Here is a 21,467-nt window from a genome sequence, read left to right as displayed (position 1 = left end):
TATACAACTTATTATTAATCTTATACAATATGTTAATGCAGCTAATATAGCAATAAATCTAATATAAAAACACAGTTAATTTTTTAAAAGACCAATCAAGCGTCGGTCGTGTGGTTAAATGCATGTTTGTTGTGAGCATTAGGTGATTAGCTTATTTTATTGATTTCTCAATTACTAGAGGAATTGTTAGTATAGAATAACGTATTGTCTTGATTTATTAAAAAGCTTTGTAAATAAATTTTTTTTCTTACTGTAATTATGCTATTCTATTATTATTTTTTGATGAAAAATTTTATTAACTTAATGTACGCCTGTTATGTTCAAGCTGAAATGGCTCAGTGGATCCAAGTCCAGTAATGTGTATGATACGCAATTATATTTTACATAAAAAAAATAATGAGTACAGATTTGAAAAATTCTTAAGTAATTAATGGTGATGTCCTCCTGAACTAAATTTCGGGCGTATTTTAGTGCAAAATTAGTGTGTGCGCAAACACAAGTGCTCTTCAAGCTTGCCGCCACTGGCGGTATAGCACGACAAGGGACGAATAAAAATTAATTTCGATGTGCTAAATTTGTTGACCAAGTGACCAATTTTTTGGTAAATGATATTTTAGATAAGCATGGAAATAGAATTATTATAATAATAATAGTTAGACGTTCCACAAATGTTTTATTACCGTGTCACGACAATTTCGCAATAGTTTTGGAACGAAATTAATTGCAGTTGTTTCTAATAGTCTGAAATCGAATATCATGTATTGTAATGAAACCGCAGCTCTGTTTTATTGGGTCGTCACCGCCATCACAGCAAACAGGATGCACAGCTATGTGCTAATGCGCTCGAATAATGCAATTAAATACAACACATCCTCGTTGCACTTAACATTGCTTCAAATAACACTTCAAACTGATGACTCCACTAGCTTAAATGTGTTTGTTAACTGGAAGTTTGCTCTTTTAATACTCAGTTTATTATGTTTTGTAACTATGACGCTGCAAGTGCCAGCAAACGGATTACGAACTCGATGCAAGCCAAGATAGGGTAAGGGCTACCACAAAGTAATTATATTGTGAGGCGAAACTATTTACGTCATTTATGTATATCTGCTAGTTTAAGTAAAATTACAAATATAATTACAAAATGCCATTTAAACGTGCGTAAAAGAGAATATATGAAGGTTATTTTGACATAAAAATAATTTAACCCTCATATTTTGTATACACTTTGTGTTTATTCCAAGATATCAAATCTTAGCCAATGGTGAACTGATATTAGCAATTGTTTTTTTATTGAATAGATCGTCATTCAAGAGTGCTTTCAAGTAATCTGGTGGTAGGGCTTTGTGCAAGCTCATCTGGGTAGGTACCACCCACTCATCAGATATTCTACCGCAAAACAGCAATACTTGATATTGTTGTGTTCCGGTTTGAAGGGTGAGTGAGCCAGTGTAATTACAGGCACAAGGGACATAAAATCTTAGTTCCCAAGGTTGGTGGCGCATTGGCTATAAGCGATGGTTGACATTTCTTAGAATGCCAATGTCTAAGGGCGTTTGGTGACCACTTACCATCAGGTGGCCCATATGCTCGTCCACCTTCCTATTCTATAAAAAAAAAAAAAAAAGTTCCATCACTTGTTGTGGGTGTATTTATCGACACTGCTTACCCTAAACCTATCCATAAGCTTTTGAACACAGAAAGTTTTACGAAAGTCCACCATGATTACATTTTGCGTGAAGCTTGAAAGAATACACATACAGTTTGAAAAAAACTTGTATAAATATATTGACATTTACAGTTACAGTCGCTTTAGTTTGTTTTTTCTTTGTAACGCCATTTTTCGATCAGGTGTTATACGTTTGTCGAAATATTTACTTAATATGATCATTTCATTTTTTAATAATATTCACAAAAATTAGCATTCTAAATAGATAATTACACCGATGTAATATAAATAAGTCAATAATTAGATAAGATTATTATCATTAATTCGATCTAATGCTATGTAGAATGGTAAAATCAATAAGAGCCGTTATATGTCTCACTGGTGGGCAAAGGTCGCCTCTCTTGGAGACGTTAGTAGCTTATCCCATTACACTACTCCATTGCGAGTCGTGGCTGAATGTCATCCGATCCATGTAAGTTTCATTACGGTGTTTTCCTTTACCATCAAGTACAATATGAATTATAAACACAAATTAATTATCTGTTATCATATAAAATGCATTCCATGTACTACATTTTTATTTACAGTTTTTGAACAATTCGTACGTGAGCTTGGGAAAACGTCGTATGTGCCAGTGTATTGAATTATGCGTCTCTTAACATTTACTGATATTTTTAATAAAAGCCTTTAAGGGTGATATATGTTGGCTTTGGATATAAGTGATAGCTTATATCTCATCTAACAACAGTCTAGTTTGAAACCTTTGTTTCAATGTCAAACACACAGATTAAGTGTATCAGTGCTCACAAAAGCACCTATGATATGAATCAAGTTGACAATCTCCGATTGTATATATGTCTTTGGTCTTTGTTCTCAATAATTGATACGTCACTGACATCGTTGGAATCAAATTCATGACGCTAAAGTAGTTATATTTTAAACCCTGATTTCATCGACAGTGGTGCTTTGAATAGCAATTGAAAAAATTGTGTAAGCTTTATTTTACATCTTCATATATCAAACCTGTTTATAAAAAGCTTTTAAAAATAAAAAATAAATTCGGAATGTCACATTTCTTTCTAAAACAGCTTAAAGAATAAGAAAGAAAAGAATACTATAATGCGTTGCCTGTTAGTCAGTTATTATTGTAACGAGTGTGAAAGCATGTTTGTAAATTTTTACACGACACAACATTTATTAGAGCTTGTTTAAATTTTTTTCAAATATAAAAAATTCTTGTTTTTATATTTTATTTGTAAATGCTTACATAACAATATTTAAGTGTTAATTACTTTATTTTTAGCTATGCTCTTACTTCGTATTTTAAAACGTGTAGTCTAATTCACAATTCCCACTGACGTTAGTAGTAACTTTACAGTATTTTGTTTGGCAATACGAACCACTGCATTATTCTTACTTTAGTTAATAATAACAATTTACATACGTATTCCAAAACTTTCTGCAGTATTCCCTCGACAGCTTAGATAGCATTGATGAATATATTATAAGATCTTAGTCAATAAATCAACATTAAGTACAGAAACCAAAATTATATAACTTGTAAAGATGAAATTATTTTTTTAAATGTGTAGTAAAAAATTATATTTAAAAAAACTTTTCAGACTTCATTAGTTTATGGCCACATTTTTAAAAGGCGTTTGTTTAGTTTATTAAAATAATATACAATTTGAGGCGAGAAACTTCATAGAAACATCTGTTGTAGACACAGATATCAAGTCTTATGTGCTTACTGAGTTATCTCGTATGTTTGAGATAGTTGGCGGTTAGTTATAATATCATAAGTAAATGAAGCTGTTAACAGTCTTACAAACATCCCTTATCGAGTGATTATTAAAACAATGTTATGTATTCTTCTTTTGAACGTCAAATAAATAAATATATTTTATAGAATTAATATATTTTTTACAAGAACTTTTAAATCGACAAGCATAACGACTGGTTTTCAATATGAAATTACTAAGAAGAATCCACAAGAAATTTAGCAGTTAATCTTTTAAGAAAAAAAAAATACTAATAACTTGAAAACTTCTACACGAAATCAAGCAATCATGTGTTTTGTCAGATTTAATATATTCTAATACAAATATGTAAATTTTAGGCTTTACTTATGAGATTCTTTTTAAAAACAAATCGAAGCTTGCTTAGCGGCAAGTTTAAGCCGCAGAATTTTATTAAAAATATATCTTGCCCTACAAACAAATTATTGATTCTTTTATAAAATTTTGTAACAGATTTACTTTTCAGGTTTGCTAAGTAAGGTTGCTAAGTTTGTGAAGAAAACACCATAAAGTATAAGACATCCCGGGAAAATTTACAATACTGCTGTGTGAAATAAATGTTGTTACGGCTTGTGAAATATAGTTACTGGACCTTTTTCTTGTTACATTATTCCTTTCGGAACTATTCACTGGCTCGTTAAGGTAATGGCCCTTACCACAGATACATAAATATGTGCCACTAACATAAAACCAAGTTCTCTTAAATTAGAACAACGGCCGGTTGTAAAAATAAGCAGTAAGAGGACTAGTGAACATTTTTCTTTGACAAACAAAGAACGGTCGTCATAACATGAAAAGAAGCACGAACCTAAACATGTCACGGAGGAGAACTTTGTATCATAAAATATGATATTTGTTTAAACCTCAACTTCTTGCAAAAATATTCTAATTTCAAATAATGTTCACAGTTAAGAACAACTTTATTCTTTTTTTAAATACGAGGCTAGTTTCCTTTATCACTTTGAAAATCTATCGACATGCCTATGCTCTTGATAAGAACAAAGAATATTTGATTTGAATTGTACCTTAGTTTTTGTTTTATGTTCTTTGTAATTGTATTCGTGTTTCAACTGTTGTTTATTTAACAAACTCCAGTTACATAGTATAAAATTCTGTTTTTCCAGTTTAAGCTCAACTCGCCGCACATAAATCAATACCAATCTAACGAACTAACAACATGAATGTCTAACTGACCGTGTTTACCGCTTACAAAGTATTTTCCTTTTAGAGTTTTCTTTATACTTTTACAAAAAAAAAACTTTCTTTTACCTTAGGATCTGCTGTTGTATTCGACAATTTATATATTGATATCAAAGAAAACTTTCGCTATAGTTAACAATGGATTGCTTCCTTACGTGTAAGTTCGAGCCGAGATAGCCCAGTGGTTAGAACGCGGCAATTTTAACTGATGATCGTGGTTTCAAACCCGGGCAAGCACCACTGATGTTCATGTGCTTAATTTGTGTTTATATATCATCTCGCGCTTGACTAATTTCATTGAAATTCTGCCACATATGTATTCCACCCACCCGCATTGGAGCAGCGTGGTGAAATAAGCTCCAAACCTTCTCCTCAAAAAGGGAGAGGAGGCCTTAGTTCAGCAGTGGGACATTAACGGGCTGTTACTGTACTACTTTGTAAGTTCTGCCTTATATCTGAAAACTCAGTCTAATAAGAAGATAATTCCATTTTTGATAGCAGTTTGTGGCTTAAATGTTGGAATTAAAAGTGATTGAAATGTAATGAAAGCTTTTTTTATATTTTTATAAACAGCTAGATAATTCCAGCCACACCATCTGCGTCTAGCTTTTTTTTCGCAGAACTCGTAATCCTTACTAATATTTTAATGCGAAAGTGGGTTTATTTTTTTTTTAAATATATATTTCGTTATCCAGGTGACAGCCTATAGCTATTTAAAATTTCTTTACGAGTGTTTTATTACAGTAGTTTATTTATTGGTGTTGAGTTAACAAACATGTAGTCAAAGGTACTTAGTAAATAAGTACTTTGCCTGTGAGTATTCCACTGCAAGATGAATTATATACTCAGATTGGCACTTGACAATTCTCTGGTGCCTGCCTGGAATGTTCATTATAACCCGCTATCTTCGGTTAAGATTCATGTATTTTTGCTACTGGGCCATTTCGGTAGAATTATTTACCGGTTCATTTAGTTTCCTTTTGTCAGAGAATGTCAGGTAAAACAGAATTTAATTTAAAACTATCAAGAATAGAAGCATATTTTAGGCAATACTTATTTTAATTACCAACTTGTTAAATACAAGTTAATATAGTCTTATAAAATAATTTATGATGAAAAATGTTATATTAAGCATATTGATATTTCCAATTTCACTTTCATGTTTCGTATTTTCGCTTGTTGTCATTGATTTGTCAAAGCAGTCGTGCGGAATGCGGGCCGCAGCAATCAGAAGTGATATTTCTTTTTCATGTTCTTCTGCTCTGCGCCTGCTCGCTATAATTGGAGCGAATGAAATTTATAGTGCCTTGTGACTAATGATAGTAACCAAACAAATCGTGAGTATATTTTGTCGCTAAATTATATATGTGATATAAATATCATGACCACGCGTGAAAAATCTTACATAATAATTAAAGCTGAATATCGCGATTTTTATTTTTTAGCAATAGCAGAGCCTTACTACATCGCTTCGCTATATATATTATATACTATACTATGTAGCATAGAGTATATGTAGCACATTTTCATTTTTTTATATAATAGGACGTTAAGAGGTGTTCCGCTCATAAACATTGGCACGGTAAGAATTTTAAGGTGATCCATCAAACAAGATTATATCAATGAGATGTTTTTCCCTTGTGGCTTTTATTAATTACACAAATATGCTTTCAGAAAAACGATAATCTATTATTTATGAAAAACTTATCGGTAATATTTAATAATGTAAAACTATGTTTTCAGTAATTATGCTATGTACTATATATATGTATATAAGCATAAGGATCAATTGTAAACTTCTAACTTTTGTTACCCGTTTACACAGCTTAAGTCTTTTGTGGGACAATGTTTAATGTTTATGCAAAATGATAGTATAATAAGAGAATTACTGAAATCAGAACACAATTTATTTAGTTACTGTAAAGGCAACGAATATTCCGGTACACAGCTTGGATATAAAATGATCGGTCGTTTTTTGATAAAAAAAGTTCGATAAAAAAGTATCAATTTTATTAATTGTAAACAAAAATTACTAGAAAAATCTTATTACGACGTTGTCTATGTTGCTATTGAATTCACAAATTCGTATTTATTTATACAATTTAATATCTCAAAGTATTATATATCTTAATTTTAATGACTTATCAACAAGAATGTACTTTAGTGTAGTTGCTTAATTTATTTTGCTAAATTAATTTAGTTCTCGTTGTAATATTGTATTTACCGCGTGTATATGGCATGTGGTCACACTTAGCTGCTTGTTATTGTCTTAGTTTACTTTTCGTTAAATGTTTCATAACAACCTAAATTAATATACATTATTTATAAGCATCTATAATGTTTTAATAACGTGTATTATTCTAAAATGTATATTTTTTCTATTTATTTATTTCATAAGTGTTTGGTTTTGTTAAAACTGCCCCGTTTCTGACTTTCCTTTCCTTAATTTTCCTTCTTATTTTCTCAAATAATATAGTTTTATTCTAACTTTTGTAATAGACATTTTTTATGGTTCAAGGAATCTTTATTTTATGGTGCTAAAGTATGGCAACTGTCGTGAAGAACATTAGCTTAACGAGCTTGCGCATAGTCCTGAAAGGGATAATGTAGCATGAAAAGGGACCATTCACTTTCCACAGTCACAGGTCGTAAAACAATCGTTTTAACTCATACTTAGTAGTTTTGCTACACACTGTAGTACTGCTTAAATAAAATTATTTAAAAAAATAGTTTCTTAAATTAAGTATAGGGATGCATTAAATACCTAATAACACGGATGTATAAAACATTATTGATTTATCTTGATTTAAAATACAGATTATATTTTTTTATAAAATGGGTACGGTCAAATGGGCCACCTGCTGGTAAGTGGTGCTGTAAGAAATATTTATTTTCCTTTACATCGCTAAGTTGCCACCAACTTTGGAAACAAGGAGTTTATGTCCCCTGTGCCTATAGTTACACTGGTTCACTCACCTTTAAAATATGTGTGTAGGCTTACAATATTTATAAATTTTTAATTTATTTTATTTATTTATTTATTTGGGAAACATACAGCATAATATAATACATAAACATTTGGTAACAAAATAAGTCTCACATAAGCCAACAAAGTTTCCACTTTTACATTAAAACATGGAGTGAACCTAACAATGACAAGTTATTTAACAATTAATTAAAATATATGAAAAGTATTTAAAATGTAATTTAAAAAGCAGAACAATTATGTAATTTTGCAAAGGATTTATATGGTACCACCAAAAAATAATATACATTATCTATGATGTATTATTTATGTCTGATAAAATATATAATAAGCAAAAAGCTAATAAAGAGTATATTTTTTATTTTAAACAAGTTAAATTAAATTTATAGCATACTTAAAGTATTTATTTATAAAAAAAAATTATTAAAAAAAAATGCAAACAAAAATTTGCAGTGATCTAATTCAATACGCATAATTTCAATAAGCATAATGTTTTAACATAATATTCCGAAACATTAAAAAAAGTAACATAAATACTATGATATAAAATTAATAAGTATAGTGGTATTTCAATAAAATTCATAACACCTTGATAAATATTATAAATCCATAATTTTAAGCTAAAATATTTAAAGCAAAAGTTACTTGAATATCCAAGGAATACATTAGTGCAAACTATATTACCATATTTCTTATTTTTTTTATCTGATAATCCTCTAAAACTTTACTGATAAACAAATTGACAGACATTTTAATTGACTTTTCGGAAATATGTTTATTTACAGACATGGAAATTTTACAGTCCACTTTAATATTCTAATAATAATAAGGTATTAAAAGCGCAATCGCTGCTAAAATGCTTTCCGCTGCGAAATCTGTTGGAAAAGCTGCGCTGTCACTTTGTTATTTAGCAATGGGGAACACCACTGTCATAAAGTTAGTAAGTGCAGTACATATATAAATGCATTAGTAAATAACAACTCACGCCGTTTGCTTTGAATGTGATCAAATGGCATTACCGTAATTCACTCACCGGATACCGTCATCGGCAATAATACGATACGTTATGATGTGGTCCAGGAGATATTTGTATTCTATATGTGATCTTTCATAAACTTAATTTGTGTTAAAAAATAGTTCATCTCGTGATTTCGGTGAAAGAAAACATTGTTAAGACATCGGCAATATATGCAGATTTGTCACACGTTTATCTACGTACATTTATCTACAGCCCACAACGAAGCAGTATGATGGGATAAGATCGAACTTCTTCATCCAAAGCTTGACAGCAGTATGAAATTTATTATTGTAATATATTGCTAATAGATTACTCAATGTTGCAACTTAATCATAAGTTAGATATTTTTTTCCAAAGTAAATCCCACTTTTTTTCCGGAAGGATTTTTCAATTATTCCATAAATAGAATTTACTGTAATAAAATTAATGAAGTAATGTAATCGGTAAAGATAGTAATCGTTATTAATTAGTATTAATTTTAAAAAAAACAATGGTTAAGATATTTAAAAATGATTTTTATATTAGATAGAACAATTATAAAATTTTATTTGATAATTTTTAGTACATTTTAGTGTTATTATTTTTGTTACTCGTGCAAAACGAGCCCGATTCCTATGGTTTACTAAAAAAAGTAATTTACTTCTTTCACGTCATGTAAAATTGGGCCCAACGAGCACCCACTTAAATTGTTGTAGGAGACAACAGTAGTAAGTATTGTGTTTCGTGAGGACCGTCTACGTAGTATTGCGCTTCTTTGTCTAGGAAACAAAAAACCTCACAATTCTGCACAACTATGCACCCCGCAATATCTTCATGAGTCTGCGCGATAGGATAATGGAGTGTTTTAACGCTTTCAAGTGGTTTCAGAATATTCATATTTTCGTCCTAAGTTCTTGCTCCAGTTTCTTGTGTTCGTGCTACTTCTGTTTTCTTTTCAAGGAATAAAAAGTATATTTTTGTTTCCTTCTACCTTACAAGTTACCGTACCGTAACAGCCTGTGAATGTCCCACTGCTGGGCTAAAGGCCTCCGCACCTCTTTTTGATACCGATTACTATAAAAGTTGGAACATACATATATATATATATATATATATATATATATATATATATATATATATATATATATATATACATATATATATACATTATACATTATATATATATATTATATATATATATATATACATTTCAAGACATTTGAACCTTGTAACTCATTAGTTTATATACATACATATTGGTATATGAACTGATTGTCATGGTCACGTGTGCCGGGACTCGCAAGCATATATGTATGTTTATAAAAGATCAGTTATTTTTTTTAATAACTTGTCTATTTGGTCGTATGGTTTTCAGTCATACTTAAAAAATACATATATACTAAGATGCGATGTACGAGCAAATAAATGTAAATGTACTTAGAAAGGTATTTGTTTAATATTGTCTTACAATCATCATTAGGCGTTGTTAATAACATAATAGTAATATGATTAAAACATGTTATAGACTATATACAAAATTATATATAAAAAAAATATACTAAATATACCATTAAGAAAAAAAACTTTTTTCAACCTTTTAAATCTCTATTTCAGACGTGTGTCATTCAGAGAATGGTTTCATAATTTTCTATGAGTTTAAATATAATGAAGACTTTCAACAATAGCGTAAAGCGGAATAATTATACTTCTACAATGAGTTTCGTTTATTAAACAGAAGCGCAGAATCACATTTGTGGACTTTGTTAATTCTCTTGTAAGTAGAATAAAATCAGTTGGTCACATGGTGAGGTCGGCGAGCGGAAAAGAATATTCAAATCATTGGAGACATTCTTTTGTGCGTCTACCGTCTATGGATAAATTTGAAGTCTTGTAATATTTTATAGAAGTATTTTTTGTTTGATTTGTTTTTAACACGTTTGTATGAAATGGGTTTCTTTTCTGTTTGGGTGTACGTTTGCCTGTTAAGTAAATATGCAACTTTCTTCAAAAAGCAACTTTTTATACCGTAATTCGTATTCGGTAACAGATTTCAACAATATTAAATATAAACAAAAGAAGTTAAGAAAGTGTTCATTGACAGAAAAATATTTTATTCCAATTTAATTTTTTTTTCATTCCAGGTAAGTACAGAAAAGATGTGACGTACAGAATACCGTCCTCAAAATCGTATTGTACGAAGATAGACAGGTAAGAGATAGGTATTTGAAAAAATAAAAGGAATATGACAATAGTAATGTGACGGTGAAAAATATAGTTTTGTTTGAATCAGAGTATAGTAAAAAATAAATACATATTATATAAATAATTCGATCGTAGAATGAGATGGCCTAGTGGTAAGAGGAATGAGATGGCCTAGTGGTAAGAACGCGTGAATCTTAACCGATGATCGTGGGTTCAAACCCGGGCAAGCACCACTGAATTTTCATGTGCTTAATTTGTGTTTATGATTCATCTCGTGCTTAACGGTGAAGGAAAACATCGTGAGGAAACCTGCATGTGTCTAATTTCATTGAAATTCTGCCACATGTGAATTCTACCAACCCGCATTGGAGCAGCGTGGTGGAATAAGCTCCAAACCTTCTCCTCAAAAGGGAGAGGAGGCCTTAGCCCAGCAGTGGGACATTAACAGGCTGTTACTGTACTGTCGATCGTAGGGAAAAAGCTACGCATCATACACATTCACCGTTTTCGCCGAATCGAGATCACAAGTGACGTCACGCAATTAGGGCAGAAGCGCTTCCTACCCCACTGATTACGTCCTGAGCCGAGGTGCGATATCTCATAAAAGACACCCTCAGGATGGACGTCACTCGGAGCCCGAGAATGTCAAACAAGGTGGAGCGTAGCACTTGCACTCATGCCCACTAAAGCAGTAAAGGCCAGCAGGGCTATCACAAAAAAAAGAAAAAAGAATCAATCCATTCACACAAACACACATATATATATATATGTCATTTGCATGTCAAAACTCACCAACTAATTTTTTGAGTCTTTTTTATACGGTTTTGTTAGTATTTGCTTTAAAACTGAAGTTTTTTTCAACTATATTTACTACTAACTATATCTCTATGTGAGGCTGGTCGTTGTTCAAGGCGCCAAGAGCGCTCCGAACATCGGAATCTTGTGTTCCACGATATGTCGTATTTTAATCAAGAGTATTTCAATGTGTTAATGTCAGACACATTAAGTGTAGTAGGAGTGACTTTTGACTATATAAAAATGGGGCACAAATGTATTACAACGTGTCCGTGCTAACTATGTTCAACGGTGACAGACCTCTATCGCTATTTTTGGTAAACACATGGAACAACATGTTTCCCACAGACATGATATTGGTGTCCTTATCGAATGATTTAGCACACAATCTCAACTGGATACATCAAAAAAGCTCTTTTCACAGCTGCATAAAATTCAGTATTTAACTACTGTAATTAAACGTTAACAACAGCTGATCAACTGAGGTCGTCATGTCCTCGCTACCCGATAGGTAAGTACCTAGCGAGCGCTATCGCCCGCGCGTGTGTTAACATGTGATTTTCGTCATTAAATTAAATTTTATTCGGGGTAAAATTTTTTACTTACTTTTTAAAAACATACATTTACATAAATAGAACCGACTCACAATATCTAATAACCACTTTACGGGTCGGACAGGGTTTTTTTTTACATACTGTATTTAAGGCTTATAGTAATAAATTTAATATATTAAAAAAAAGAAAATTCTGCCTATCATTTTAAAGTTATAAGTACTTTTTCATTGTCACATCTACCCCTGATTAACCATCATTTTCTTAATTATTATTCAAGATAACCATCTAATGTGAAGCGTATATGCCAAATTTTTTTTCTGTTGGTCTTATAACACCATAGAAGAATAATTTAATACATGACAAAGTATATAATTTATATACTTCATAGTATTCTATCATGGACACATTTTTATATTGTGTCTTAATAATTAATATCTGTAATAATATTTACAATTACAATTAATTATTTTAATAATAGGTAGTGTGTAATTTTTCACTACGATTTTATAAATTCAGATATAAAACGTTTTATGGTAGGTAAGATATTGTTCATACAGCATGAACAAACATCAATTTTTATAGTCCCTAAATGCAAAATTGTACCCTAAGGCAATTCGAAACTTTCTGTAGCAACGAATTGTTTGAATTTGTCGTTTTGTGGACATTTTTATGTTCGTTTTATTATATTACAGAAGGGTATTTCGGGTAGCCATCTTTTGCAATATATGTATTTTTTGCTTTTCCAATTCTTTCGTTTTGATAAATATGGCAATATAATTTGATTACAATAGTTATTTGTTTATATGTGGAAAATTATTATTAATTCTGAAATTAAAATAATTTAAGATACATATGATGTAATGATACGATGATGTCATCAATACACAAACAATGTTTTATAAACATTTTAAAAGAGAACATATATGTAGTTAAAAAGTACCGATTTACATTTAATTACTATGTGATTTCGGCCACGGTAGCCAACCTCAAGAGAGATTAGCCAACTGCGTAGGATATATTATATCACAAGTATGTGCGCGAACACAGGTGCATTCTATCCCTAACTTTCATAATCCGATGGGACGGCTATCTGACACGACCGGAAAGAGTTCAGGTACAGAACCAACGGCTTTACGTGCTTTCCGAGGCACACGAGCGTACACACTTCCAACTTCCAGACTTCGGGCTGCTTCTGAGAATTTTCAGACAGACAGAAAAACCTAATAACTTATTGGTCCGACCTGGGATTTGAACCCAGAAATTTGGGATCTGCGACCTCATCATCATCATCATCTAGCCACTAGACTAAGTAGATACTGTGCCAAAAAAAGTGTAATAGTAAATCTTATGAACTTCAGGTTTTCCTTAAATAATGACAGTAATATGTTTCATGAACATTTCGTCCGTGACCGTTGTAATTTGAAAAAGGCTTCAGGGTCTGCTAAAATATTAAGCTCCCGTTTATTTGAGGAAATGCCTTGTAATCTATTTTGTACTTTATAGCGACTAACTCATATTATGCTATATTGTTAAGATATATTGTAATTTCAAATGCTTAAGAAAATATGTTTTTCAACAGAAAAATAATTATAGAAATATGATTCCATAAAAAATCTATTGATTTTTAATGGAATTTATAAGGGCTTTTAGCTTGTTCTCTTCTTGGCTCTACTTTAAACGTATATAATACATCACGTATAATATTTAAAATACATTATAATTTGTTTTGTTTTATCAATAATTTTATAAATAACGAAAGAAAGCATATTAAAAAATAAAATCTCTAAATTAAACATGTTTAAGTTGAGTTGAAACACCTATTTATCGATATTGGCTATTTTTCAAAGGAAGAAAAGGGCGCCTCCAGATTAAGTGGGCTGTGGAGTGTAAACGTGGATTTATGTAGGTACTCTAACACTTTTAGTGTAAAATAATTAAGTTAATTAATTGTATTTGTGTAAAAAAAATTTCAGATTTTTAGTTTTAAAAACTATACAAATAAATTAAATTTAAGTTATTGTTTGCGATTTCAAAATTGCCTCTTTTTGTATTTTTGTATGTTTTTATGCTTACACGGAGTAATCTTCAAAATAGCTAAAAATTACAAATGCAAAATATATAGGTAACTCACACGATATACCCAATAATGAAATTGCACTGTCAAAACATTACTAAACTACAGATGTCTATCAATCCGTTTTCCCTCAAGCGTTGCTTTGCAACATTTTCTTAGTAACAATAATATATATATATGTTATATATGTAGTTTTTTTTAAATAGTTATTTATGTATAAAGAGACATATTTTTTAATACAAAAAGACTATATTCCAATTATATTATAAAATCAATTCTGGCGACATTAATTATTATTATCCATGATATTTTTTTCGAAACAGTATCAGTCTTTGAATTTACATAAATATGTTACACGAATAAGGTGTATAACTTATTTAACTGGATGAATAAGTGTTTTCTAGACTCCACTAACCACTGGGTAGCTTAACGTTTTCTGTGAAAAGACAAAAACCTAATGTTTTGTAAATAAAATAAAATGGTATAACATCGTTTAAATCAATTCTTTAGCCCGTGGAATTTTTAGGATTATAATTGAGATTGCTTGGAACGATCCGAAGGTTTACATACGATATTATCATATCGTAGATCAGAGATTAGTTTTTGTTTTCAATTGATTAGGTCCAAAAAAATAAAAAAGCTCGTCTATTAATAATGATTTGCACTCCATTAAAAATTTGTTTACAGGTTCTTTCGAAAATTGACAATCATAATAACACAAAAAGAATGATTAAAATTGTTAAATTATATTAATATTATATATTATTATTATTATTATTTTGAATTGTTTATAATATTTATAATAAAAAAAAATTACATTGACGAATTAAACAAGTATACCTGAACCAAACTTAACAATATAGCTACTTTACAAATCATGACCGCATGGAATGGTGTCAAGAATGCTGCTAGTATTTCCCTGTTCAGTTGCAATTTGGGTTCTTAATTTAAAATTTGATGAATTTACATTTGAATTAAAATACAGTTGAATGCAATATTTTATTTTCTCAAAAAAACCTTTTATGTACTTTTTAATTTTACTTTTAAGCAATTAGCTGTTATTTTTATGTGTTAACTGTTATGTACTCGGTAGACTTGTGCTAATTTTTAGAAATTCGACGTGAATATTTCATAACTTAAGAGGCAGCAATTACTTCATTTACTGGAGAAGTAAGTGAGCACTTATCTCATCTTCACTCATTTATAAACCATAAGCTTTTGAGTTTCAAATAAATATTAAAAGGTTATTTTTTAACATAAAAATGTATTTCATTACAATCGTATATAAAAATATAACTACTTTTAAAAAGTCATATTGTTATTTCTATTTATTATAAGAATACGGTTTTTAAAATAACTGAATAAAAATACATGTAAGTTATTATATTTTAAATATTAGGTCCTTACATATTAAATTGGCGTTTTGTACGGGAGGAATATAAAGTCATTTTTTTTTTGAAAAATATATTTAATTAATCAAAGTATGCACCGTTGTTATCTATGCACTTTTGCCATCTCATAGGTAGTTCATTTATCACTTTACTAAAAAACCACGGGGACGAGAATCAATAAACTCTTTGAAGGCGATTTGAACTGCCGCATCTGCGTTGAATTTTTTTCCTTGTAAGAAGTTGTCCAAATTCTGGACAAAATGGTAATCTGTTGGAGCACGGTGCGGGGAGTACGGTGGATTTTGCAGACATTCCAATTGTATCTAACTTAGTGGTTGTTTGTTGTGCAGTTAGTTCTTCCTTCATGGTTTGCAGTTGCTGACAATAGATATCTGCCGTAATCGTTTGGCCAGATTTTAGAAAACTGTAGTGAACGACACCGGCGCTAGTCCACCAAACACTCACAAGTAACTTTTTCTGAGTCAATTTTCGTTTAGGGCAGGATTTGGCTGGATTTCCAGGGTTCAGCTATTACGACGAGCGCTTCCAATTATCGTATAGTATCCACTTTTCATCACAAGTAATGATTCGATTTAAAATCCCTTCGTTATTGTGTCGGTTGAGCTGTGTCGACAGCTGAGCTGTGTGTACAACAGTCGACGCGTGTTTGCAAGTTCGATTCACTCAATTTATGAGGTACCCATCGTTCAAGTTTTTTTACTTTCCCGATTTATTTCAAGTGGATTATTACAGTTTTATCACTTACCCCGAAGCCTGCAGCTATGTCTGAAGTGCTTTGTGATGGATCCGCTGCCACAATAGCATTTTATTCTTCATTTTCCACTTTGGTCTCCGGCCGTCCACGGGGTTGGTTCTGAAGGTCGAAATTTCCAGAACGAAAACGTTGAAACCAATAACGTACCGTGCTTTCCTAATCCTTCGAGCTGTTTCTGCAGCACTGGTGCCATGGTAGAACTCGTACTCGTAAATATACCGATATTTCATGTTTTCCGTTGTGCGGTAATAAGCGACGCCAAAGAAAAAAAATAATGAGAAAAAAACAAATGAATAACTGTTTTCAAAACTCAAATGTTGGTACATTAGCTGGTGCTAAATGAATTTATAAATTTGAATTTGGAATTCTTAACCAAAGAGGAGATATTTCAGATCAAAGTCAGTACGTCAAAACGCTAATTTCATATGTAAGGACCTAATATAATGATTACATTGTCATACATCATTCGTCAATTATGACGAAACCAAAAAAGTGCTTTCCTAGTGCTTACTTAGAAAACACAACGATAAATGCTAGAAAGGTAGAAATCCATGTATATTATATAATATTAATAGTGCAGTAACAGCCTGTGAATGTCCCACTGCTGGGTTAAGGCCTCCTCTCCTTTTTTGAGGAGGAGGGTTGGAGCTTATTCCACCACGGTGCTCCAATGCGAGTTGGTGGAATACATATGTAGCAGAATTTCAGTGAAATTAGACACATGTAGGTTTCTTCACGATGTTTTCCTTCACGGTCAAGCATGAGATGAATTATAAGCACAAATTAAGCATATAAAAATTCAGTGGCGCTTGCCCGGGTTTGAACCCACGATCATCGGATAAGATACACGAGTTCTTACCACTGGGCCATCTCGGCTTTCGGCGGTATATTATATAAATTACGAATTTAAACCAAAATATAAACCACAACACAAACGCTTGAATATAGTTTCAAGGTCTACTAAATTTCGGGGCCCAGAATCCTCCTAAATATAGATTTTACTTAATGGAGTGATACATTATAATTATGAAAACTTAATTTGAAGCGGACTTTTGTAGTTTAATGATTTTTGTCAAATTCAATATCCAAATATTAATTTTAATTAAATGATAAAATGCAATTGTTTTATCTATACTATTATACAACACGATCCTACTTACATACTACTTAGGTAATACCTACTTAAAATAAGAAGTCATAGATAGATAGATACATATGAAATGAAATAAAGAACCAAATTTAGTTGAAAATATTGTTTATCATTTTGTACAATTATAGCTTCATCATAGTTCATAGAACTTATTATTTACCATCACTCTGTATTCTGAAAATAAAATGAATTTTGTTTTATTAAATAAAATCTAAGGGAATAAACAAACGACCTTAACTTTATAAATTTCTAACAATTGTAAGCTTTCAAAGAAATTCTTTTACTTACTTGTATATTTTTGAACAGACTGCGTAAAAAAGTCTGTGCGATAAAAAATCTTGAATCTTAGCTATTTTTAAAACCTTTCCTTGTGATTTATGAATTTTCCTGGCAAAACAAACAGTGTTTGATTTTTTTTATAAATATGAATGAAACATCAGTAGTTATTAGAGGTATGGTATAATACTAGTCAGAGCGTCACAGTAGCATGCGAAAGCGATCCCGTGGCGCTCCTCGTTAAGACAAAAAGGGTACCGCTGGTTTTTTAGTGGGTATTCTAATGTTCGAGGCGTAGTCGGCGCCTTGGACACCGGCGAGCCCCACATACCCCCGCACCGTTAGCGCGTGGAATTGTTGCGTAGCTTTGCATGCTGTTTTGTGAAAAGTACCAAAAATATATGCGTATCGAGTTTCTCGGTCAACTGAAAAAAAGCTCCGCTGCTGTATGATGAGGCGTATATGATAGGCTCCATATGTTGTTTGATCCCAAAGCGTTTCTGATCAGATTTATTTTTTCAAGCCCAGAACAACGTCAAACATGAAAATCGGGTGCAAATGTCTTTTACATTACAAAATTAACATTGCTATTATAGTCAACCTTAAAAGAATGACATATATCGCATGGGCGAGTTACGCGACATATACCAGTATAAGCCGAGTTAAACTTACATTGGAAGAACGGTTATTTTTTAGCAATTGTATCTAATAAATGTTCGACGTGATTTTTTAAATTGATATAACTCTATTATTTATAAGCTGATTGAAATAAAAAAAAAACACTAAATTTTAAGTGAAGTTAGCCACAATACATTGGTGTAAGTCGCACTCAAATCCGTCAATCCGTTTCTAGATTAGCGTGCACAAGCGCACAGACAAACATTGTTTTGGATTCTATTGCGTTGATAAGGACCCTTCGTAATAGTTTTACTCATACATCTTTCATGTACAGACAGCGATCAGTTACAGATTTGTTAAATGTATAGATTAGCTCGCGCGGCAAACGGGCATCTACTCAAGTCGAACAATGGCTCGCGCGGCTGCCGCGTATAATGTATACTCAGCGTAATGGGCTCAGCTAAAGACAAACGTGTGACTACTATTTCAAAACCTAGTTCAATCTGGAACTTTTGTCTGGATAATAATTTTTTTGTAATAGTTTAAAATATATAAAAATATATATTAATTTCAGTTTAAAATGTCTTCAAGCTATGTTTGTTGGGCCAACTTTGTCACTTAACAGTAAGTAGTTCTACTGGTATATATGTCAGGCAACTCTTCTATAACACTTCAAGGAAAGATGATAATAGAATACAAATAAGCTTTAGGGATGTTTATAATTAAATAATTCGAAAAATAATTATATGAACAAAATTAATGTTACTATATAAAGAAATTTGGTTCTTATATTTTGCAAATGTTCTAATCTTTTCTTATATGAGTCTCTGATTAAAAAGCTCCACAAACTTTTCCATTATGTGTACGAATTTTCATTCTTGACTTCTATTTGTTAAAAAATTTTTACCCAATTTTTTCATACTTCCTTAAGCTTTTGATGGAAAAGGTCGTGATTTCGTCAATTTCCTTCACAAGCCTTTTAGATGAAGTAACTCACTTAACAAATATTTTCGTATCCCAGATCATCTTTTATGCCCAAAATCGTGGAAATTGAAATTTGATACATCAAAGAAAATATTTTTTTTTATTGAGGGCAAAAACTTTGTACGTGGGTGCGGATGTGGGTGTGAGACTTTTATTGTCATTCAACTTAATTTGATATTTGTTAATATAGAGTCTGTTAACACTGATCTTCTTTTTTTCACATTTTCTATACATATACTAACATAAAAAAAGCATTAGTCATACTGTCCAATTTATTATCAAATAAGATCGTGATCGGATCGTAAATAATTCATTATGTCAGTTAAGTGTGTCTGAAATACAAAAAAATATATATATTTATATCAATATATTCGTGCCTACAAGTAAATAAATATTCATACTAAAAACTGCCAGTATAACTAAATCTTATAAATAAATTGCTTAAGTTTGTATTGAGAGAAAAAATGGCCTAGATTTGGTCCGTTCATAACAGATCACACTCTCAGTATATCGAGAAAATATTACCTATTACTTAGAAAAAGAAAATAGAAATTCCAACTCAATAAAACCTGTAACTGATATGTACACTGAATAGTACTGTGATAGAGTCGATATAATTTTTTTTTTATTTTTAAGATACAAAACTTTTATGAGAACTCCTCAAAAGGGAAAGGAGGCCTTAGCCCAGCTGTGGGACATTAACCAGCTGTTACTGAATTTACGTACATACATATAAAACCGATCTATATTTTCAAATTATATAAATTAAAATACTAGTTCAATTCGAAATCTGTTGGTTATAAAAAAATGACGTGGTTTTATGCATGCTTATACATCATTATCTTTTTGGGTGACTTTGTCTGTGACACGAGTTTATTTTGATTTTATTATTTATATATCAATGTTAATTAATTTTTTGTAAATAATAATAAAATTGAACAAAAAAATACCTAACCTTCTTGTATGTGGGTCACTTCGCGACGAGACCACTCTGTCAAGATTCTTGTCCCATATTGCGACGCGTTAACCCGTGTCTATATTACTTTAGACGAGTCGAAATTACTACTCATTAATGGAATATAGAAAATGTTTATAAATAAATGAAGGAAAAATCAGTTAGAATATTATTGACATATTGAAAAAATGTAATTTATGTTTTATAATAATAAATTGAAAAAATATTACCTTACCTAATCGTTTCTTTTAGTCATATCATACTTGTATTATTGTATTATTTAAAGATATCTTTACCAATTTATTTTCCTATGAAACATAAAAAAAAATGACCGTTTCCGTTAAGTAGCTACTTTCAATAAGCAATCACATGTAATTGTAACAACTTCAATTACATGAAACTTGAAAACGAACAATGCAGTGTAAATATTGTACTATTATTATTATTATATTAATATATACATGTTAAAATTTCAAAAATTGCAGTCATAAATACAATTACTGTACAATGTTTACCATTTGTAATGGAATTTGATAAATGTGTCAGTCACCTTGCAGTGCACGTCTTCTTTAACTTATCAAATATTTCCATCGAATTCGAATAAATATAAAATTGTTATGGGACAAAGAAAATATTTTAGACATCGAAAATTTTATTACAATATCAGATACTTGTAACTATGTGAAATGAACTGCTCGAAGCAGAAATACTCTCCGGTCATACTGTACTATAATGTAATGTATGCCCACCGTCGAATTCCTGTTTAGTACATTATTCTGAGTTCGCTGAGCAGCTTTCTCTCCTATTCTTCAGAGATGGTGGCAACTTCACGAGCATTTTAAATACTATGAGTATATGTGATAGCATGAAATTACTTCTCTCTAATAAAATTTATACGGACAGTTTAAGAAATAAACATAATATCAATAGCATCGCATAAGAGAGAAGGATATGATTTAATTCGATTCTTTCTCTATATGAAGATGTGTACGAGTATATACATCCTATATGAAAATAAATAATTACTTATTGCAAGCATTTT

The sequence above is a fragment of the Nymphalis io genome, chromosome 5, assembly GCF_905147045.1.
Source record: "Nymphalis io chromosome 5, ilAglIoxx1.1, whole genome shotgun sequence".
Classification (NCBI taxonomy): Eukaryota; Metazoa; Arthropoda; class Insecta; order Lepidoptera; family Nymphalidae; genus Nymphalis; species Nymphalis io.
The sequence above is the reverse complement of the archived record's forward strand: the minus strand, read 5'-3'. Positions refer to the sequence as shown.